Here is a 9,052-nt window from a genome sequence, read left to right on the forward strand (position 1 = left end):
CCCAGCACCTCCTGGGCGCAACAATGGGATGCCGCCCTCCCAGGACCACCTGGGCGCAGCAATGGGATGCCGCCCTCCCAGCAATAGCGGTGGAAACGCCCGTCCCACCGCACACCCCGTCTCCCCAGCCAGACAGCCAGGACCCAGCCGCCACGACGGCAGGGTCCCCACCCGATGGTAACTTGTTGCTGAGTGGTCCGGAGCGCTCTAACCCCAAGCAACACCGTCGGTCGCGTCCTGGCGGAGTTGAATAGAAGGGGCCAAAGGAGGAACCTGGCCTAAGATCTTACCCAGACCCTCAACGGCCGTTCGTACCCTAAAACAGGCCGTTGACCGCCGGCGGGCGACTTCCCGAATCCTCCGTATCGAGAGGCCGATACCGCACTGGTGGCAGCGCCTCCCGAGAACGAGCGTTCCCGAATGGCGGGATCCATACTTGGCCTGGCCAAACCCTACATACTAGCACCCACCTACTGAAGTAATGAGATGGAAGGCACCAAATTGACCCGGCGGCCCGCAATGCGGCCCCGGCCCAACTTTCCCGCACCGTCACACTGCGGAAGACGCCATAAAACCAATAACCCCGCCCCCGCCTTATACAAGGCGAAGCCGGCCAACCTGGACCTAATAGTCCCAACCGAAAGGCCACGCTGCCTAAGCTGGACACCAATATGGCCAGGTACACAACTGGGGCAGGCCAGCTATAGGGGTAACCCGTATACTGCCTGCCATCCCAAACAGTTCACAACCCCGTTAACTAACCCGGGGACATGCCTAGCTAAAAACAGTGTGGTCAGGGACAAGGACCTGTGCCCCAAAAAAAAAATTGGCGGACAAGCCGCATGACCCTGTCCCTCTTGGAGGACAGGGCGTTCACAACACGGACAACCACTAAGCTGCCACCAAAATGCACAGTCCTGCCCCCCAAACCGCTCACCCCAAAGCTCTAGAGCCACTATCAAGGGGGAGAGCTACCAAAAGGGGAAATCCCTAACCAAAGAAGAGGCCCCCATTCAGGAGGCCACGCAGACCAGCCCACTGGTCACCCAACACAACCTAAAGCGCGAGTACATGCCGTACCAGAACCTAACTGCAAATCAGCTTCCAAAAGAAGCTCTTGCTTCCAAAAAGACAACCCATTAAAACGTTGTAAGAACTCCGCCACACGCAGAGGTCAGCCCTGACCCCTGCACCTAAGCGGGTACGATAATGGGGCAACAAAGCCCCTTCATCGCAGTACATAACCCTTAGAAAAACCCTGCCCGGCACCACGACCCGGCGGGCAAAATGAAGTATCCCAGCCAGGTCCCGGAGCAGCCGAAGAGTGACCTTCCCGCAGCCCCAGAACCGTACCAAGGTGATCCCTGATTTGTACCGACTTGACCAGGGGCAAACGAAAAGATTGCACCTCTGAGTCCAATTCAATACCGAGGAAGGCAATCCCGGTGGCGGGGCCCTCGGTCCCCGTAGAGGCTAAAGGCACCCCCAACAGAGCACAAAGGGCTTTGAAGACCACATTGGAGCAAAGCAGTGCTCTGCACGCGCAGTCCCCGCCACCAAGAAACCCACAAGGTAGTGAACGCCGAGCCCGTGCCGTTGCGCCTCCTGAGCGCCCACTCCAAGAAGGTGCTCGAGCTCCCAAAAGAGAGCATGAGAGGGAGCCACCCGTGGGTAAAACCCCAATCACTTAAAACACCCCTGAAATGGAAGCCCAACAGCGCAAGCCGCCGGGTGCATAGGGCAGAGCCGGGATGCTGACTCAATGTCGCATTTATCCATAAGGGCTCCATCCCCACGCTACATTACCATGGCCGCGACCACCTCAAAGGATGCGAAGCCGGCCAAACAAAGGGCGTCAGGAAAGAAATCCCTCACTGACTCCCTTTTAAGAAAAAACAAGTGGTGAATCAACCTAGATTCAGCACCCACCTGTCAGGGGACCCCCCTGAATGGGGAGACCCCAAGATTCGGGAAGGGCGGCTCCGGGAAGGGCCGAGGGCCCCTCCCCATGTCCACCTCTTATGCTATCCCGGACCGAACAATGCCGTTATGTCCCACAACCAACCGGAGGTTGTGGAACCCAAAGGCCTGCTCGAACCCCCCATGTAAGGGATCCCGAATCCCTTAGAGAAACCTAGCAAGAGAGCGACCGCTCTCGAGCGGGGGTGGTCGTCCCTCAACCAACCCCAGCGTTGTTGTAGTTGTCGTTATAATTAAATGGGCTGGGCCCAGTTCCCCCCCCCCGTAGGTGGGGCCTGTATCCTGGACCCCGTCCCCTCCCAACCGTCCCCTTTCAGGGGCAGGGGTACATTGCAGCGGCATGGGAGCCCCGCCTTCCCGCACGCATGGCTATACATACAAAAAGGGGGGAAACAAGTCCCTCTGCCTCAAGCCCCTGCAATGCAGCAAACGGGTCCCACCCTGTGGTGGCCCCCTTGTCCAATCTCCCTGGCCCCGACGGGGAAGCCGGCAAAAGGGGCGGAGGCCCTCTGGCCTGGGTTGGCGGGGTCAAACCCCCCGCCCCCAACACACCAGGCCCTGGCAAAAGCCGCCCCAAGGGCCTGTGCTCCCGCACTAGGAGCCAGGGGGGGGGGGAAACCTGTTAGGAGTCCCCCCACCCCCTTTAAAACCCTAAGAAACTGGGACCGAGTGGCAACCATATTTAAACAATTAGAATAGAATAGAATAGAATTTTCTTGGCCAAGTGTGAATGGACACACAAGGCATTTGTCTTGGTGCATATGCTCTCAACATACATAAAATAAAATATACATTTGTCAAGAAACAAGTGGCACAACACTTAATGATTGTCATAGGGGTCAAATAAGCAATGAAGAAGCAATATTAATAAAAATCTTAGGATATAGTCAGAGTAGTTCCTTTTTGCTGCTCTGACCTAATTAAGTTAGATAACAGCTGTAATGAAGTTTGGCCATTATCTACTGAAATAGTAAAGGCCTGGAACAAACTTCCCGCAGACCCAGCAGCGAATCCACAGCAACAGCGTTCAAACATGCCCGGGACAAGCACACACCCATCCCAAGACAAAACACAGAAACAGAACAAGGGCAGACCAGAGGGACCAAGAGGTCCTTTCCTGCCGTTATATGTCCCTGCTTCCCTATAAATATATGACATCAGTCCCACCACCATCAGTCTCATAAAGAGTATGATTAATATGTGCTTGTGTACACCATGGTTCTCAAGTTACCTGAGGGAACTGGGGCCACCCAGGCCCCAAGAGGGCAGCTAAGGCCTCTGCCCAAACAGGCAGCGCAGCAGCATGAAGCTGCCGCCAAGGGCCCGACCGTCCCCCGTGTGCATTTTATGCGGTATTTTATTTCTTTCGGGGGCCACGAACCGGGAGGGGCCGCACACGCGAGCCCCCCACCCCGGCCCCCCACTTCCCCAATGGGGCTACCAGAAGGATCCCCCCCCCAATATAGGGGGGGGGGCAACAGCCAACGGCCTTCCCGCCGGACCCGAAGCCCCCAAACTATTCCCCGAGCCTCCGATGAGGCTCCCAAAATGGCGACCGCAACACGCGGCCGCCTTTTACCGAGTGGGGTGGGGGTGGGGGCCTCACGCAGGACTCCTGCCGCAAGCCCGTTGCTGCCCAAGACTCCTTGAAGCTGGGCAGACCGCCAGGACGAGCAGTGCCCCCAAGCCTCGAACGAGGCCGAAATGACGGCCGCCTCCACGCGGCCGCCGAAAGGCTCCAAGAGCAGACAGCCGAGTGTCTGCTCTCAGATTGGGTCCGGGGCGAAAAGGCCTGCTTCCAGGCCTGCTGCCCTTAAATAGGGCCAGCAGGCCCTGCCCGGACCCAACGTCATGCCCAGCCACGTGGGCCAAGCAATCCCGGCCGAAATCTCGCGTCGCGAGATTTCGGCCGAAACCAAGATGGCGGCCGCCATGGAAGGGTCCGAGTCTGCCCGGCCCTTCCGCAAAAGCGCCGTGAGGCCGGTAAGTCAGCCGGCGATATTCTCTGAAGAATCCTCTTTTGGAGGAATAGAGTTTGTAGCCATAGAACATCATTTGAAATTGGGGAGGAGAGGAAAATCTATTGTATGTGCTGTATAACATAAATAGGTTTTGATATAATTCTACAATCAATATATACAGCTCAGCAGTGGGTTGCTCCTTGTTCAGCCTGCTTCTTAGAACTGGTAGCACTGATGGTGGGAGACTCCGCCCAACCACTAGGACCACTTCTGCACATGCGTAGAAGTGTCGCATGTACATAAAAGTATGAAATTGAACTGGTAATAAAAGGTTTAGAACCCATACTGATTCAGCTGTGCTAACCCCCAACATTTCTCCCTTAGACTATCCACGATTGACCTCTCCAGGTTCCTAAGAGGTCAGTAAGAGGCGTACATAAGTGCACTAGTGTACCTTTCGTTCCCTGTCCAATTGTCTTTCCTTTATCTCATATATCATATATATTTTCTTCCTTTCATATATCTTCTCCTCTATTTTTACATATTATCTTTATATATATTACTTCATGTCTATTCTCTTCCATATGTATTGTGTATTAGACAAATGAATAAATAAAATAAAAAATAAATAAATAAAAAATAAAAATATATATTTGATATACACACCCTTCATTTCATGAAAGTAGCATGTTTTCTTTTTAAAAATATGAGCTTAAATTAATTTTGAAATTAATTAGCAAGGTGAAAGTATCTTATAAATGTGGAAAGAAAGCCAGCCAAAAGTGATTGTTAAGATAGTGTGTTGCAACTGACTGGGAAGAAGTACAGAATACTAATAGTTCCAGACAGTGGAAGAGTCTGAATTTCAGAATTAAAATTTTCTGTATAACAAAAGCATAACAAATATGTACATATAAATCAATAACCATAGTAATTTTATTTTTGCTGACTGAAATAGTCGTAAGAAACAATTTTGAGACAAAGTGTTTAATGGATGACAATATTTTAATTTAAATATTTCTTTTTTGTGTGTGCATGTTAATATTTGTTTGTATGTTGTGTTTATTTTTTCTTTTAATATTGTTTCTTTTTTAATATATATATTTGAATAAAAACTATTTTTTTAAAAAAATAATTTTTTCTGAAGATTGTGAACAGTTATATAATGGTAGTGTCAAACGCTTCAGATAACCAAATTCTTCTGTAAGTAATTGCAAGTAATGCAAATTTATATGAATCCTGAACCTTGTACCTATTAATATCTGCATCCAATTTCCTGTTATCAATAGCAGCTCCATTTAAAAAAAAAATCAGGTTGTTTTCAGCATTCAAGCGTTCAAGGATTGTGAGGGAATTTTAATAATAAGAAGCAACATTTCTGGATGTCATTGGAATGTTCACAGTGGCTACATCTCTAAAATGTATCTAAAATATGGAAAAGATCAGGAAACCTAGCAAGTACACATTAGAATGAGGCTGTATTTCTTGTTTTCTAAATAAGTTATAGTTTGCCTTTTAAAAATATGAAATTACGTTAAAGAAGTCTCTTTTAGTCTTAAATGTGTTTAATACAATACAATTTCTATGTTATGAATACATTGAAGATAAGCAATGGCATGACTGCCTTGCTATTGGAATGCACTTCAGAGGTGCATTACCTCATTTGATTTGAACTTATCTTACACAGCTTGGATTTCGATTTGAAATATATATGATCACCAAGATGATTTTGGAGGACGGTAATTACTGCTTGTCAAGGACACACATCTATATTGTTAACAGTTAATTTTAGTCATATTGCTGTTAATATTGTGGCATTTCCTTTTGTTTTTTTGAATCATTATTAGTGTTGGGCAAACCCAATGAAGTTCAGGTTCGGTGAACTCACCCGAACTTTGCCGTGAAGTTCGGGTGAGTTTGCCGAACCCGAACCGAAACCCAAACTTTTGCTTGCAGCAAGCCGCTGTGGCGTCCTTTTCTGTAAAAATAAACAAGGAGGTGGGGAATTCCCCACCTCCTTTTGCTTCCTTTTATTTTTACAGAAAAGGATGCCGCAGCAGTGCTGCAAGCAAAAGGAGGTGGAAAATCCCACGAAGGGATTCCGGGGGCAGGGCTTTGACGTCACGGAGACTCCTTCCTCCCTGTTTCGGCCAGCCAGGAAGTAGTCTCCATGACATCAAAGCCCCGCCCCCAGAATCCCTTAGTGGGATTTCGCACCTCCTTTTGCTTGCAGCGCTGCAAACAAAAGGAGGTGGGAAATCCCACAATGGGATTCCCTACTCTCCTCCAAGGCGGCGGCATTTCCCGGTGTTCAGCCAAACCCGAACCCAAACTTTACCTGAACTTTTTTTAAAGTTCAGGTTTGGGTTCGGCATGCTGAACACTGCAAAGTTTGGCACAAACCCGAACTTTGCAGGTTTGGTTCGCCCAACACAAATCATTATATGAAAACCACTTAGAGAATTTGGGGAGATGCATGCTTTTTCAGTCCTGTTGCTTCACCCAAAATTCTAAACCTCTTCAAGTTCAATTCAGAAATTTCACAAATGCATCAAAAGCTGAGTATATGGCAAGGAGACAAAAGTCTGAGTTGCTATGTATTCTCAATGATCAGTATTGGCAATATCCTTTACTGGAAAGATGATTTGTAACTTAATCAAAATGACCATCTGTTAATCAGAAAACTCTAGCAACAAATGACTTTATAATAAGAAAAGTAACCAAAGCTTGGTGTGATTGATTATATTGTGATTGAAGTATAGTGGAAAGTGTTCTGAATAAGAATATTATAGCTAAATAGAATACCTGGACTCTGATGAATAAACAAAAAATTGCATTTTTTGAGAATTACTACAGTCTTATTATAGGAAAATGACATGAAATGTAGAGCAAGTATGACACAAAATTGTTAGTAATCAGATGTGAGCTTTACTTAAAACTTGCCATTCTTTCAGTTTCCTTTCATACATGAAAGAAATAAGCTGACAAATGGAATTGCTTGTCCCTTAGATCAATGAAGGAACTCTCATGTAATATTTGATATAAAAAAGAACAAACTCTAAGGGAACATTAATGATACATCATTATCACTGCTTTTATTAAATTTGTCATAGTTGCCCACTTCGGTAGTCTCACAGTGACTTACAAAATCCAAACACAATACAATATACAGTACAACAACAAAGGCAGCCCAGATTAAAACAGCCACCACAGTAATAAAGAATGACAACAGATGCTCCACAACACATTAACCTCAAACATGAGACCAAAACCACATCTTTGTGGATTCCCAGGAAAGTGAACCCTCTTTATCTCTTGGGGGATGTTGTTTCAGAAAGTGGGAGAAGTCATATTTTTTCAGACATGGAAGATTACAGTAATTAATAGAGGGGATTCCTTGGAATATACTGGGCAGGCCAAAATGAATGCATATCGATAGTCCTTCAGGCATCCAGGCCTTATGCCATAAAAGGATTGGATAGGTAGCAATCAGCTCTTTGAATTGTACTGGAAGTCTATTGGCAACCAGTACAGCTCATATTGCAGTGGTGTGATATGGGCATAATGAAAAGCATATATTATTGCTCACAGACTGTATTTTGTACCAGTTATAGACTCCTGTCAGCAGGGCCACCATCAGGAATTTTGGGGCCCCATACAGCCTAAGTGTCTGCCCCCCCCCCCCCGCCATTTTAAAACTATTTTAAGTCGCCGAGCCACTCCATCCCCCGGGTATCATTTCCCGCTTCACGCAAAGCGAGGCAGTCCCATAGGCCAGTGTTTACCAACCTTGGCAACTTGAAGATATCTGGACTTCAACTCCCAGAATTCCCCAGCCAGTGAACGCTGGCTGGGGAATTCTGGGAGTTGAAGTCCAGATATCTTCAAGTTGTCAAGGTTGGGAAACACTGCCATAGGCTATTTCAGGAACTGGGTTAAGCCGATTGTGTGGACTCATCCAGGAGAAAGAAAGAAGCGGGAGCGGCGAGGGAAAGAAAGAGCCTCCTGGCATTGGTCAGGCGGAGCATGGCTTATTTACAGCTCCTTGGCACTTCTCCCTTCTTGGAAGAGGCCTTGTTGACAAAACCATGTGCTTTCTAATGAGGGGAGAGGGGAGGGGGATCCCACACCTGGCAGCCACTGGCGAGGAGCTGGAAAGGACGAGGGGAGAGAAAAAGCAGGGTACCAGCAGTCGGGCAGGTGTCTCGAGGGGGCACTCCCATCTTGAAGGAAGGGAAGAAAGGCGAGGGCGAGCTAGGAAGGAAGGAAGGAAGGAAGGAGGAAGGAAGGGAGGAAGGAAGGAAGGAATGGTAAAAGGGGTGATCAAGAGAGGAATGGGTGAATGAATGGACGGAGGGTGGGAAGGAAGGAAGGAAAGAGGGAAGGGACAGGAACAGAGGAAGGGTGCAAAGGAAGCAAGGAAAGGTGTGAAAGGGGAGAGTAAGAGAGGAAGGAGTGAAAGAAGGGAGTGAGGGAGGAAAGAAGGGAGGAAGGAGAAGGAAAGCAAGAAATGGAGGGAAGGAAGGAAGGAAAGAAAGAAAGAAAGAAAGAAGGAAGGAAGGAAGGAAGGAAGGAAAGAAAGAAAGAAAGGGAGAAGGGACAGGAACAGAGGAAGGAAGCAAGGAAACTTATGAAAGGGGAGAGTAAGAGAGGAAGGACTGAAAGAAGGGAGGGAAGAAGGTAGGAAGGAGAAAGAAAAGAAGAAATAGAGGAAGGGAAGGTAAAAGAGAGAAAGAAAAAGAGCAAGAAAGAAAACAAGGAAGAGAAAGAAAGAGAAATAAAAAGAAAGAGGGGGAATGAAAGAAATGGAAGGAGGGAAAGAAGGAGAGAAAGAAAGAGAAAGAAAGAAAGCAAGAGAAAGAAAAAAGAATGAAAGAGCAAGAGAGAAAGAAAGAAAGAAAAAGAAATGAAAGAAAGAAAGAAGGAAGGAAGGAAGGAAAGAAAGAAAGAACGAAAGAAAGAAAGAAAGAAAGAAGGAAAGAAAGAAAGAAAGAGAAAAGAAAGAGAATGAAAGAGAAATAAAAATAGAGAGGGGGAATGAAAGAAATGGAAGGAGGGAAGGAAGGAGAGAAAGCAAGAGAAAGAAAGAAAGAGAAAGAAAAAAGAATGAA

Source organism: Erythrolamprus reginae, chromosome 3 (genome assembly GCF_031021105.1).
Source record: "Erythrolamprus reginae isolate rEryReg1 chromosome 3, rEryReg1.hap1, whole genome shotgun sequence".
Classification (NCBI taxonomy): domain Eukaryota; kingdom Metazoa; phylum Chordata; class Lepidosauria; order Squamata; family Dipsadidae; genus Erythrolamprus; species Erythrolamprus reginae.